Consider the following 14,911-nt stretch of genomic DNA (forward strand, 5'->3'; position numbering starts at 1 on the left):
ATTGGTGGACAGTTTTACTCCTAGTCCTGTAGTACCAAAGAATAGATCACAGCTCTTCCTTTCAGAAAATCACATTTTCATCCAGATATGTTATCTGCCTCACAGTCATAACTACTTTCACATCTGGGAGATCTTAAACTGAAAATGTCCACAAATCACACAGCCTGGCAGGGTAGGGGCAATCGGGAATAAGGGGATCCACACTGAATTCTGTCTCTTGGTTGATCTTGCGTTTCTTCTATAGCATTTCTTTACATGTAAGAAAAGCCCAATTGTCTTATGAACTGTATGAGCCTCTGTAATCTTTTGGTGAGGTTGGAGGACTTACAGCCACATTTCTATGCATTTTCCCTTGTTTTCAGGCTTTGAGGAAAAGAAACCCTGTTCAGACACTGGAGCTTCCTACCAAGGGACTCTGCTTTCTCTGTGGCCAGCTCTAGAGAACCAGAAATCCAGCCTGTCAGGGACAACCAACATCACAGGAAGAAGACACATAATCAGCTCCTTTGAGCCTTGTTGTTATTGTGTTGGTGGTTGTTATTTAGGATAAAATTCAAGGGGGACTGATCAGCTGGCTGCAGGGAAAGTTTTGTGTTTCTTGGCTTAAGCAGATCATTGGGCTAACAGGTTACCTGTAGAGAGAGTCTGCAGTTCATTGGGGACACCACTGTCAGAGCTGTGGTAAACAGAGTCTAAGTGACTGATTTTTAAAAAACTTTTAAAATATTTATATTTGAGAGAGAGAGAACGCAGGGGAGGGACAGAGAGACAGGGAGACAACAGAATCCGAAGCAGGCTCCAGGCTCTGAGCTGTCAGCACAGAGACTGATGCGGAGCTCGAACTCATGAGCCATGAGATCATGACCTGAGCGGAAGTGGGATGTTTAACCGACTGTGCCACCCAGGCCCCCGCAAATGACTGATTTCATAACCTAAGCCAGGTAGGTGTTACATGCTTTTTGGTGGCAGAGAAGGAGTGAAGAAAGAACAAAGACCAAATGGTGGAATTTAGTAATTAAAAACAAAGCAGGAAACAAACCAACAAAATTTCTTTCAACAGCCAACATATTTTCCTGTTTAGGGAACTGTCATTTCCTACTTTAACCACAAATAACAAATAATAACATAAATTAAGAATAGATGGCCAGTCTTCTCAATAGGGGCAGGGAAATTAGACCCAGGAATTCATGAGCTTGTCTTTGGGGAAAGGAGGGAGGCAAAGAAGATGGAAATGCCACTGTCCGTTCTCTGAAATCGAGAGACTTCTGTAAGCTTCCAGCAGAAACACACCTTTTGTCTGATGCCAGGGAGACCCACAAGAGCTTACCAACTTTGCAGCTTCACTGGAGACTCCATAGAGTCAGGGCATGATATAATAGTGTTCTGTTTGTGTACTTTGACAGGTGTAAGGCAACTTTACGAAGTTCATACTCTGCTAGGGCTGGGGACGAGCACAATGTGGGCAGGAAAAGAGAATCCCTCTGCGGGACAAGGTTTTCTCAACCCTCTGGCTCTCAGAAGGGCCCTGAGATGTCTACAGTAGGCGTATCAAATCTGTCAGCACCATTGACAAATTCCTGAAGTGCATCTGTCTGTGCTCCGTCCTCGAGAGAGCCGAAGGACGTTGCAAGAGGGATTGAAGGGCTGGCTAGAGAAACAGTCCCATATGCATCTACAGTATGACACCCAGGAATGCACCACCCATGTGAGCGCAGGTACGAGCGGCTGGTTTGCCCTCTTGCCAGAACGGGCGTTGCTCCTTTGGCTGCCTGGCCCGTCCTCATGCTGTTGTGTGCCCAGGGAGCATCCCCAGGGGCCGGTGCAGATCCAAGTTGGCAAATTCAAGTGGTAAGGGACCCCTGAACCTTGCCAAGTTAATCAGGGATGTGTGTTCAGAGCAGCACTTACTGGTGACAGAGGCTTCCTGAAAGGGGTGAGTCTCGGCCTAGCCAGAGAGTGCTGTCTCAGGTACAGTGCCAAGTTAGTGCACTGGTTTACCTCCAGTCCGCACCCACATTTACTCCTTCTAGCTCCTTCTCTCCAGCCTCAAGACTGAATGTGTATGATAAGAGGATTGGCAGTCCTGGTCACAAGGGATTGACAGAAGCTGAGCTGAGGGGTGGTGGCACAGGTGCACACTCAGGAAGAGCTTAATCATTCATTCAACTGGGCTCTAACCGCGTCTTCAGTCCCAGATTTGAGCCAGGAGGGAGCCTACCCACAGCAAAGCCCAGCAGTTGGGGAAGCAGCCAGAGGAAGAAGAGTTCACCTTCTGAGTAGCATTCAAAGACAGAAAAGAAAAAAGCAAAAAAAATGATTATAGCTTTAAGCACTTGCACTGCACCTGTGAGTCCCTCCAGGTCCTAGAGCAGAGCACGCAGGGAGAGCTGGCCTCTCCCTCTTCCTTTCTCGTGTGTGACTTTCTTCTTTAAATTTATTCATTTTTTAACCTTTTTTTAATATGAAATTTATTGTCAAATTGGTTTCCATACAACAGCCAGTGCTCATCCCAACAGGTGCCCTCCTCAATAAATGTATTCATTTTTGAGAGAGAGACAGACAGAGCATGAGTGGGGGAAGGGCAGAGAGCAAAGGAGACATAGAATCCAAAGCAGGTTCCAGGCTCTGAGCTGTCAGCACAGAGCCCGACGTGGGGCTTGAATTCACAAACCATGAGATCATGACCTGAGCCAAAGTCAGACACTCAACCAACTGAGCCACCCAGGTGCCCCATGTGTGACTTTGTATTTCTCCTCATGACTGAAGTTCTTGGCAAATTGATTTACCTTGGATAAGAAAAGTTGGGGTCAGAAGAAGGTGGCTCCCAAGGACCTACACGTCCTTGCTCCTGAGACCCATTCCCGGGAGGAGTCTAGATTGGCCTCCACTTAGTCTGCTTGCAAACAACTGAAGTAAGTATCCCTCCAGTGTATTTGGGCTGCTACCCAGGCTCCCAGGCGGGAGGTCCATATCCCCTTCCTGTGCAGCAGTCCTCACGCAGTAGCCCCCGGGGAGTGAGGAAGTTTATTTCAACAGGAACAATTCTCTTGATGACACAAGTCCTGTGAGCTGAGGTTTGTTCTGCTTTTGCTCATGGGGGTCCCAATTTATCCCCTGCTCTTTATCCACTTTCCTTCTAACCCCCTAGCGGATAGTATTGCCATCTCCACAGATAGTATCGCTGTCTCCACAGATAGTATGGCTCTTTCCCGTGCGAGACTCAGAATGTGATTTTGTAAGATGCTCCAACTAGGGCAGTCATTGCCAACCTCCTCAAAGGAGCAACAGGACTTCTCTTCTCCTGACTGCCATTGCAATGGCTTCCTTTGGTGGCCAGAGCCATAGACAGTCAGAACACATTAAGCACACAGAACACATTAATCTCTACTCTGATACGCAAAACTTTGTTGACTTCTTTCCTGTTTTGCCCTCAAGGATGCAGGGAATTGTTAAGTGCATCCCACAACCCTGCCATGTCTCCTTCAGAAAACTTGGAGGCATCCTCCCAAAGGTGTGACAGTTTACTATGCCCAGGGTATCTTGTCATGCTAGGGTAGGAGGTAGATGAGAAAGCTATGCCTTTCATATGGCCACCCTCACACCCAGCCTTCCTGGGTACCCTAATCCTTAATGCCACCAGAAGAGGGGTTAGAATGTTCCAGAAGAAAATGGTTGGCACAGTCAGCTTAAAAGAGATTATTCTGAAGCTCTGGCTCAAATTTTATGCAGCCATTTATTCACCTGGTGTTTACTGGGCACCTACTATGTGCTAGGGTTCTAGAGCTACAAGGTGGATGACAGATGCTACTACCACAAAGCCAGGGGAGTTGAGTCTCTGGCAGACCCTCATGGCCAGTGACGATTCTGTGATCAAGGCAGATATCCTTTGGTCCCAAGGAGGCTTTGCTGTGGGGGACTGCCCCCTTGCGCACTTCTCCTGGTGGGAAGAAGAGATAAGGTATGAGGAACAAGGGTGCAAGGAGGTGCTTCTCCTGAGGGGATTCAGGTGCTTGCGAATTCCTTCAAGAGTTTCAGTTAGCCTTAAGCAACCCAAAATGTGCTTGCCTTTCTATAAGCCCCTGTTCCCTGTGTGTGTCCAGTTTCTGAGTGGGCAGACAGCGTGTGAATGAGAACTTTAAGAAGGTAGGACTATTCTTTCACTCTTTTTGCCTTTCTCTATTTAATTTCCTCTCTTCACTTTCTTTCCTTTTATCCTTCCACACTCTGGTCACTTTTCAAAAAGCTTAGCGGCCCCTCCCCGCCTACAGGATTGAGTTCGGACCTCTCAGCTTGCCCTTCCATGGCATGCAGTCTCAGTATGGGACTGTTGAATATGGCATCAGACTGACCATTCTCATGGCCTTTTTCAGTATCTGTATTTCACAGGGGTTGATGGGCTGCTTCTTCTGGGAACCTGAGGGTTAGTATTTTTCCTTGAAAATCAATTTTACTTACTGCATAGAGCCTGTTAAAGACAAAGGTCCTCTCTCCAACCCCGTACCCCCAGCCAAACCCAATAGACCTGTGTGAGCAAGGCTTGCCCTGACCCCAAGCTCTGACCCTTGGTACAAGCTGAAACAAAGTGCGCCCTCATGTTTTTCAGCAACAGTTTGTCTTGCCTGCCCTATCCCTATAACTGAACAGTGATTACAATCCTCTGTACTTTAGTATGTAGATAAATAATTAACAGTGGGCTGTACCTTTTCCCAGGTTGTAAAAGGATAACTGGTTAGAGTCCCAATGTTCTCCTTGTCAGCATAGGAAATGTAGGAGAGTATATCATCTCAGGCTACTCTCCTCTAAGACTCATAGCTAACATGTGGCAGGTTCCAGCTGGGAATCTGAGTACGGTGACAGATGGCAAGAACCTCACAGGTGAGCCTTGGTGACTTTCACCTTTCTTAGTTTCGATCCTTTTCTTCCATCTTTCCCTTCTGGGATTGGGGATGGGCAGGGGACAGGGAGTATGACTAGGATATCAATGGTTGTACAAAGGTCTCTGTTTTGATAAGAAATGGACAAGGACACTGTGTGTTGACATAAAGACCAACATAAAGACCCACTGCGGATCCCAAGTATTCCAGGGGAAAGTGTGGGTCTGGCATGGGCGCAAAGATAAAAAGGCCAGCGTGATAATATACTGGCAAGATCACATGACAGACAAGTCAGTCTTAGGGGAGTGGGAAGGGGCAAACTGGTGGGGGGGGGTGCGCAGGCGGGGTAAGGAGTAAAAGACACTGGAGTCAAGGATGCATTGTCTTGATGTGGCATTGGAAACATCTCCAAATCCAGTGGGAAGGTAGAGAGAGACACCAGCCAGTGAACTGTATGGAGCCGCTGGAGCCCGTCCGTGCCAGGGGCGAGTCTGGGTGATTTGGGGCCAAGGTGGTTTGTTTGTTTGTTTGTTTGTTTGTTTAGCAGGCATCATTCTTTAGAGCGGCCGTTAGTTTACAGAAAAATTACAAAGAAAGTACAGGCCGTTCCAGTGTCTCCCAGTCTCCCCTACATACAAATTCCTCCATCGTGAACATCTTGCATTAGTGTGGTACGTTTTACAATGATGAGCCAATATGAATACATTAGTATTAACTAAAGTCTGTGGTTTACATCAAGGTTGATGCTTTGTGTTGTACAGTCTATGTATTCCCCATTACAGGCCCGTATGGTATAGTCTCACTGCCCTAAAGGCCCATTTCCCCCAATCGTCCTTTCTCCCAAACCCTTGGCAACCCCTCATCTTTTTACTCTCTTTATTTTGCCTTTTCCACCATGTGCTATAACAGGAATCATATGGCATGTAGTCTTTTCGGATCGGCTTCTTTCACTTAGCAATAAGTATTTAAGTTGCCTCCATGTCTTTTCATGGCTTAATAGGTGATTTCTTTTTAGCACTGGGTAATATTCCATCGTATGGGTGTGCCACGGCTTGCTTATCCATTTGAGCAGACTTTTCAATGAGTTACAAGGCAGAAACAAAGGAAAGAGCAAATGAGAAAGTAGAAAGAGCCATGAGAAGCAGAAGGCCTGGGGAAATGGAATGACTTGAGTGCAGAGGCCTGAACTGGCCTAAAGCAAGGTTCTCGGGACCCGTGCTCAGTGGGAGAGGCCAGCTCCTCAATGACCCCCTTCCCTGCTCTAACAGAGGGAAACCATAAGAGCTGGAACCAGGCCAGCTTTGTTCTGAGAGCCCGACACATTGCAGGCATCCAATAAATAGTTGTTGAGCCATCTAAACTTCCAGAATCTTTTCTAAAGAGCAAGCTTGCCCGATCACCAGAAGATCTGAAGCTTCTGAAGCTGGCCAGTCATCTCAGGCGGGTCTCAGCTGCCCACTTGGCTGAGCCCCTCTTGTGCCCCAGGGTAGGGCAGAGCTCGCCTGGGTTATATGGAGCTTCCCTTACTTAATTCACCTGCTGCATCGGGAATGGATCTCTCTTGCCCCATCTTCATCTGCCTTGTGAGATGTTCTGTGGATATAGCCAGAGCCAGCTGTAGGGAGGCAGGGAAACCCAAGGGAGATTCAGGCCACGCTAACATACCAGGTCAAAAGGCATTCTCGCCACAGGATCAGAATTACATTTTTCAATCCAAACACATGGCAGCAAAATTAGCCAAAACAGCTTCTGTAGAACAAGCAGGGTGATTTGGATGCTAAGAAACAGCTTTGAGGGGAAGATGCACCATGCCTTCGGCTCAGAAAAGATGCTCACATGCAGGAGGAAAGCCATAACATTTGCAGTCCATAGGTGGGGGTGGTTGGAGTCCAGCCAGGGGAATGCAGCTGGGTGCAAGGGGTATCCCTCCCAGGGATCGGGTAAAGCAGGTCAAAATTTGTAGGACAAATAGAAATCTGCCAGTTACAGATTACTACCTCAGTGGTGCTCCCTGAGCAAAAGAGCATGTAACTGAAGACCTGGTATGTTGGTGCAACATCACTGCTTAAAATCTGGTCCTGTCCTGGGGAATGATACTGGTGTTCCTTGCTACCCTCATTACTTTCCCTCAGTGTAATGAAAACGAGTCCAGAAAGACTAGGAGGGTATTTGGCTTGGGATCTGTTCCTATCCTACCCATTGTGTGTGCTCATGTGACTTATATAATCAGCACGAGGATGGAGAGCTCTTGAGAATTTCTTATCTAAGAGAGACAATGTAGCGGCTACTTGACCCAAAGACTGTTCTGAACCATGGGGCTCATCCTGAGACACAGGATGACTTCTTGTCCCCACTGTTACATAACTAGGGGAGTCAGGGTTACTGTAGATAGTTAATTAGACAGAGGGCATAGGTGGAGTGAGGAATAGCTGCCTTCCCAGTGTGAAGCACCAAAATGACCATCCCTGAAGAAAGGGGACCTGTCTATGGGGTGGGTGGCCCAGTGTCGATTCTGTATGTTTCCAGAGGGGGCAGCAAAGTGGCCCAAACATCTCCATATAACCGGAAACACAAGCAGAGGGGAGTCAAGCTCACAGCATAGTGTCAGCTTTGGGATCAGCTGGCCTCTCCTAATGCATTCGCATCTGGCCACTTCTGCTGCACCTGGCCGGTGTCTGGGGCGTTGCTTGCACATATGGACCCCCACAAAGCCACCGCTAAGTTTTCTGTATCCAAAAATTCCTTTGAGGAAGATCATGTCTGTGCCTCACCACAATCTGTTTTCTTGGGGCAGCAGCTATTTAGGTGCTTTCCAGCACAGAATTTTCATCTTAATTTCTGGCTCATTTGCTTTTGTCTTCCTTTGGGAGGACGGCTCGTGGACATGCAGGGCAGAGTGCACCATTTGGTAATAGTGGTGAAAAGACGGTGCTAGCCTCGGTTACTCTGCCCTGGGAATATGCAGCACATTCCACACAGTCCTCCTCCTCCCGCCTCCCACTCACGCTTTTCCTCCCTCACTTTCCAGAATACTCTTTAGACTTAGCTCCTTCTATCTTGGTCTGTGTCGTTCCTTCCCACCCATTCTGTTTGCTAGCCGCAGACATTGGAACACATTGAAAAATCCACCCGATAATGAAAGTAAACACAGCATGGGGCCCAGAGCCCCCAGGAAATTGGGGTGTGGTGGGGAGAGGAAGGCACAGAGCTGCGAATGGCATGCCAGGGCAGGTGCTGGCTCTTTCACAAGGACCCCTGAATTTCTGGGGCCATTAAAGGACAAACATTTATGACAGAGCCCATGCCCTTACTGCTTATACACAATTATAGGTCACTCACTTACTCATGTATTCTCAGCAAATGTTGATTGAGCATCAGTTATACGACAGGGTAGGCCTTGAACACAAAGATAAATGAAATATAGCCCTTGTCCCCAGAAGCTTGTGGGAGACACAGACACCTGGACCAACAATGATGGTAACAAGTGTGAGGAAGTCTGTGGTCCTAAAAGACACCCAGGCAGCGGGTCTGCATGAGGAAGCCGGGAGCCCATCTGGGCTGATCTGGGGAGAAGTCATAAGGACTGGACATCTGAACTGAGTCTTGAAGGTAAGGTTGAGAGGAGGAGGGCACTAGATAGCATGTTCCTAGAGGTGCCAGTGCAAGGGCAAAGGCACCGAGAAAACAGGAGGTAGTTGGGTGTAAAGTAGCTGGAGTGGCCCGAGTACACAGCCTGGGGAGAGTGAAACCGGAGAAGGCAGAGCCGGCCCAGGATGGAGAACTGTGGACCGGAGAGGTGTACAATCAGATTTACACTTACAGAAGGAAACCCTGGCAAAACAATGCGGAGGATAGCTTAGAGGGAGCAAGACAGGAAACACAGAGAACACACTGGAGGCCAATACAACAAAATCGGCTGGAAATCATATCCTCGGAAGCCTTTCTCCACACCTGCCCACCTCAGGTTTCCTGGGAGGGGAAGGCGAGCGGGAGAAAAAGGCCTTGCAGGAAATTCATTCGTTCATCCTGTTGTTTCTGTGCTGCCGGTGACTATAATGGCTATATTCTACAGTCACCATCGTGGAAGATCACCATCACATAAACATTTCCTTCTAGCCTCCAGAACTGTGAGATAATATGGCCTGTCGTTCAAGGCGTTCGGCTCTTGGTACTTTGTTACGGCAGCCCCAGCACACCGAGATATGCGGGAAGTCCAATGCTCCTATATTACCCATGGAGACGGAGGCACAGAGAGAGAGCCCTGCCTCCTTTGAGTGAGGAAGAGACACACCCTTGAAATCTCCAAGATCTCTCCGGGGCAAGTCCAGGTTACGTTCTAGTCTGAATGTTGGGCAGCCCAGCCAGCATTACAGTGTCACATTACAGGAGAGCTACGAAGCAAATGTACTCATTATGCCAGCACCGCCAAGTAGAAATATGAGGCACTCGTGTGCTGGGGAGAATGTTCTCCTGCTCCCAGTATTCTTTTTTTGTTTGTTTAAATAATTTATTGTCAAGCTGGCTAACATACAATGTATACAGTGTAGTCTTGGCTTCAGGGGTAGATTCCCATTATTTATCATTTACTTTCTATACTCAGCGCTCATCCCAACAAGTGCCTTCCTCAGTGCCCATCTCCCATTTTCCCTGCCCCGCCACACCCCCACCCCCATAAACCCTCAGTTTGTTTTCTGTATTTAACAGTCTCTTACAGTTTGTCTCCCTCTCTGTTTGTAACTTATTTTTCATTCCTTTCCCCCATGATCTTCCATTAAGTGTCTCAAATTCCACATTTGAGTGAAAATTATGATATCTGTCTTTTTCTGACTGACTTATTTCACTTAACATAGTACCCCTCCAGTTGTCTGGTTTGGGAAGCAAGGTAATGCTGGCTTCATAGAATGAGTCTGGAAGCTTTCCTTCTGCTTCTATTTTTTGGAACAGCTTGAGAAGCATAAGCATTAACTCTGCTTTAAATGTCTGGTAGAATTCCTCTGGGAAGCCATCTGGCCTAGGACTCTTATTTGTTGGGAGATTTTTGATAACCAATTCAATTTCTTCACTGGTTATGGGTCAGTCTAAATTTTCTATTTCTTCCCAATTGAGTTTTGGTAGTGTGTGGGTGTCTAGAAATTTGTCCATTTCTTCCAGATTATCCAGTTTTGTGGCACATAAGTTTTCATAGTATTCTTTAATAATTATTTATATTTCTGTGGTGTTGGTTGTGATCTGTCCTCTTTCATTCATGATTTTATTTATTTGAGTCCTCTCTCTTCTTTTTGAGAAGTTTGGCTAGGTGTTTCTCAATTTTTATTTTTTCAAAAAACAAGCTCTTAGATTCATTGATATGTTCTATTGTTTGTTTTGTTTTTTTTGGATTCTTTATGGTTTATTTCTGCTTTAATCTTTATTATTCCTCTTCTTCTGCTGGCTTTGGGCTTTCTTTGCTGTTCTGCTTCTAGTTCCTTTAGGTGTGCTGTTAGATTTGGTATTTGGGATTTTTCTTGTTTCTTCATATAGCCCTAGATTGCAATGTATTTTCCTCTTAGGACTGCCCTTGCAGCATCCCAAAGGGTTTGGGCTGTCATGTTTTCATTTTCATTTGCTTCCTTATGTTTTTTAATTTCTTCTTTAATTGCCTGGTTGACCCATTCATTCTTTAGTAGGAGGCTGTTTAACCTCCATGCATTTGGAGGCCTTGCAAACTTTTTCTTGCGGTTGATCTCAAGTTTCATAGCATTGTGATCTGAAAATATGCATAGCGTAATCTCAATTCTTGTATATTTATTGAGCACTATTTTGTGACCCAGTATGTGATCTATCTTGGAGAATGTTCCATGGGCACTCAAGAAGAATGTGTATTTGGTTGCTTTTGGATGAAAAGTTCTGAATATATCTGTCAAGTCTATCTGGTCCAGTGTATCATTCAAGGCCATTGTTTCTTTATTCATTTCTGCCAAGATGATCTGTCCATTGCTATAAGTGGAGTATTAAAGTCCCCTGCAATTACTGTACTCTTATCAATAAGATTGCTTATGTTTGTGATTAATTAATTTATATATTTGGGTGTTATCAAGTTGGGGCATAAACATTTACAATTGTTAGCTCATCTTGATGGATAGACCCCATAATTACGATATAATGCCCTTCTTCATCTCTTGTTACAACCTTTAGTTTAAAATCTAGTTTGTCTGATATCAGTATGGCTACTCTGGCTTTCTTTTGACTTCCAGTAACATGATAGATTATTCTCCATCCCCTCACTTTCAATCTGAAGGTGTCCTCAGGTCTAAAGTGGGTCTCTTGTAAGGCAGCATATAGATGTATCTTGGTTTTTTTTTTGTTTTTGTTTTTTGTTTTTTAATCCATTCTGATACCCTATGTATTTTGATTGGAGCATTTAGTCCATTTACATTCAGAGTTATTATTGAAAGATATGGATTTAGTGTCATTGTGTTATCTGTAGGTTACATGCTTGTGGTGATGTCTCTGGTACTTTGCAGTCTTTGCTGCTTTCCACTCACAGAATCTCCCCTTAGGATCAACTGCAGGCCTGGTTTAGTGGTCATGAACTCCTTAAGTTTTTGTTTGTCTGGGAAAGCCTTTATCTCTCCTATTCTGAATGCCAGCCTTGCTGGATAAAGGATTTTTGACTGCCTATGTTTCCTATTCAGCACGTTGAATATCTCCTACCATTCTCTTCTGACGTGCTAAGTTTCAGTGGACAGGTCTGGTACTACCCTTATGTGTCTACCCTTGTAGGTTAAGGCCTGTTTGTCCCTAGCTCTTTTCAGAATTATCTCTTTATCTTTGTTTTTGCCACTTTCGCTATGATATGTCGTGATGTTGACCTGTTTGGTTGATTATGAAGGGAGTTCTCTCTGCCTCTTGGACTTGGATGTCTGCTTCCTTCCCCAGTTTAGGGAAATTCTCAGCTATAATTTGTTCGAATAAACCTTCTGCCCCTTTCTTTCTCACTTCTTCTTCTGGAACTCCTATGATACGGATATTATTTCATTTCATTGAATCACTTAGGTCTCTAATTATCCCCTCTTTCCTAGCCCTCTTTTTGTCAGCTTCCTCATTTTCCATAATTTTATCTTCTATTTCACATATTCTCCCCTCTGCTTCTTCCATTCTTGTTGTCACTGCATCTAGTTTATTTTGCATCTCATTTACGCATTTCTTAATTCGTTGTGACTATTTCTTAGATCCTTGGTTTCTGCAGCAATAGATTCTCTGCTGTCTTCTATGCTTTTTTCAAGTCTAGCTATCAGTCTTATGACTATTATTCTAAATTCATGTTCAGATATGTTGTTTATATCTGTTTTGAGCAATTCTCTGGCTGTCATTTCTTCCTGAAATTTCTCTTGAGAATTCTTCTGTTTCATCATTTTGGCTAGTTTTCTGTCTTTTACATGTCTTAATATCTTATTATGTGTCCTGCATCTGCAAGTACTACTATATTAAAAAAGGGGTCATACCCTGTCCAGGGCCTGGCTCTTCAGGAGGTCTTTTTAGAGTGTGTTGTGTGCTCTCTGTTGTTGTGTCTCTGGTTGTTTTATCTCCCTCCTCGTAGTGGTGGTTTGGGCCTTCCACCAGGTGTGCTTTGACTTGTTCATTGAGGTAAATGGGAAAATGAAAAGGTGGGAGGTGGAAGAAGCCTTATCCCATACAAAGAAAGAAATGATAGGAGAGGGGAAAAAGGACCAGGCAGAGTATCAAAGAAACTATAAGGCATAATCCAGAGAGAGAGAGAGGAAAATAAAGAAGGAGATAACAGAAGAGGTGTAAAAAGAATAGAGCAAAAATGCCTGACTAAACAAACAAACAACCAGAACAGAGAAATAAAGAAAGAAGATATATATATTATATATTACAGATATAATACATTTAATATAATATAATATATATAATGTATATATATAATAAGAATTGACCAAAAATCAGATGAGAAAATGCAAAACGGCAGTACAGGACAGTTGTGTGTTGGTGCCTGGACCTGGTGGCTGTCCTGGTCTGGAGGAGAGGCCATCTGGTTCGGTCAGTGTCAGTCCTGCTCTAGTAGACAAATGGTTACCAGGCACGGGAGGGATGGGGTTTGGTGTAAGCGAGTCCCACCTCCACTGGGGGGCCACTGTCCTGTTCCCTGAAACCCTACCGTGTTGGTGATGGGGAGAAAAGGGCGACACCCCAATCTCTCTTCCCCTGACCAGGTGTCTCAAACCATGCTGTTCAGGCAGCCCTCACAGAGCAGCAGGGTTGGCAGGCCCGTCCTGTTCCATGGTCTCCTGCACCTCCTAGGTGCTCGGCTGGGATTCAAAACCTGATGTCTTAAAGGATCCCACTGCCTGGGGACCGGTTCTGGGGCAGCGCCACTCCACCCAACTGACAAATGCCCTCTGGCTGGTGCTTACAGGGTCTTTTGTCCTTGGAAGGGTAATAAACCCTCTTCCCACAGTACTTGAGGGAAGGGACTGCTCTTTCCCCATGTGCCCTGAGGTTGCTACCCAGCCCGGGGCTGACTGCCCTTCCCTCAGGTGCGCACACACCATGGTGGCTCCAGTCCAGAGAAAGTCGCCCACCCCTGAATACTCTGATATTCATTCCTAAGGCTATTTGCAAAGTACAAACTGGCTCTCTCCATTTTTCTTGTTCCCCAGCCCATGCTCCAGAGAGGTTTTTCTCTTGTGCAAATACAATCCCACACTTCTACAGCCTCTCCCTCTCTTCCTTTTGTCTCCCCATCTAAGGGGTTCCCACCCACCTCTGAGCCTATGCCACTTGTTTTATTTCTCCTGGTTTGCAAACACGTATCTCTTCCTGCCAAGCTGTCTCCATATACCTGTAGAGATGTTTCTATCACTCTGTAGCCTGGATTCCTGGAATTCCAAGTGTTCTGACCTCAATACTGCTGTGTTTGAGGGATGAGGGAAATTTTAGTTCCCCTACTTCTCTGCCATCTTAACTCCTCCCTCTCTGCTCCCAGTATTCTGAACAGAAACAGATGCAGCCAAATGTAATCCCGACTTTCCTCCTCCCCATATCCCTCCAGCCTTCACCACAAGGAATCAATAGGCTACTCTTTTTTTTTTTTAATGTTTATTTATTTTTGAGAGAGAGAGAGAGAGACAGAGCATGACCAGGAGAGGGGTAGAGAGAGAGGAAGACACAGAATCTGAAGCAGGCTCCAACTCTGAGCTGTCAGCAGAGAGCCTGATGTGAGGATCCAACCTACCAATGGTGAGTTCATGACCTGAGCCGAAGTCAGAAGTTCAACCAACTGAACCACCTAGGTGCCCCACAACAGGCTACTCTTAGAATGACAAACACCTGGTCAGAGTGGAGACAACCACTCTGGTTCCTTGATAAACCTCTATCTCTCATTCCCAGCAGTGTGTACATATAAATTACACCAGCGTCACTGCTCCGGCCAGGAGTCCCGGAGTTAATCAATAACAACCAAATTCATAGTGATCCGAGACTAGGTCTTGTTGCAAGGCTTGTACGTTTTCTAGGAGCACGTTTCCATGAGGACTTTGCCCCCATTGGATTCATCATCAGGGCACAGGACAGACAGACAGACAAATATCAGGCCTGTAGTTTCAGCTAGAAGAGACCCAAGCCTGAAACCTCAGGGAAGTCACTTGGAAGATTTTCCTAGGAAAGTGGACTTTCCTATTCGACATCTCAACCAAACGGGTGTTTAGAGAGAATAAAAGTCACATTATCTTAGAAGGAACTGGGGTAGTCTGGCCTGACTTGGGGATTATTTAGAAAGAACATCATTCCTTGTACAAAATATCTCTAAATGATGGTAAACTGTCAAGAAAATTTAATTTATTGCCTACATACACCCACCATGAAATTAACACATTTTGGAAGTTAGGTTGGAAGAGAGATGGGAATTCATTTTGTCCCTTCTCAGTGTATGAATCAGGCTTCTGAAATTACAGGACAGTTCATGTCTAGAGAGCAAGACTAATACCTCCTAGGTCAGTTTGCTTCCTGCCCAAGGAAATCTGAAAGCCTAGGAT

General features: G+C 45.4%; 1 protein-coding gene across 6 annotated transcripts in view; it reads left to right on the top strand.

Moving 5' to 3' along the window:
* PRLR (prolactin receptor) overlaps positions 1-14,911 on the top strand; it is a 165,280-nt gene that overhangs the window by 33,549 nt on the left and 116,820 nt on the right. For 3 of the 6 annotated variants that reach the window (XM_045440441.1, XM_045440451.1, XM_045440430.1), the window contains exon 1: positions 4,707-4,875. The exons of the other annotated variants lie outside the window; for them this stretch is intronic. The gene's annotated coding sequence lies outside the window, so the exon portion shown is untranslated. Of the gene's footprint in view, positions 1-4,706; positions 4,876-14,911 lie in introns of those variants that run through there. 6 annotated transcript variants of the gene reach the window in all.

The sequence above is a fragment of the Leopardus geoffroyi genome, chromosome A1 (assembly GCF_018350155.1).
Source record: "Leopardus geoffroyi isolate Oge1 chromosome A1, O.geoffroyi_Oge1_pat1.0, whole genome shotgun sequence".
Classification (NCBI taxonomy): Eukaryota; Metazoa; Chordata; class Mammalia; order Carnivora; family Felidae; genus Leopardus; species Leopardus geoffroyi.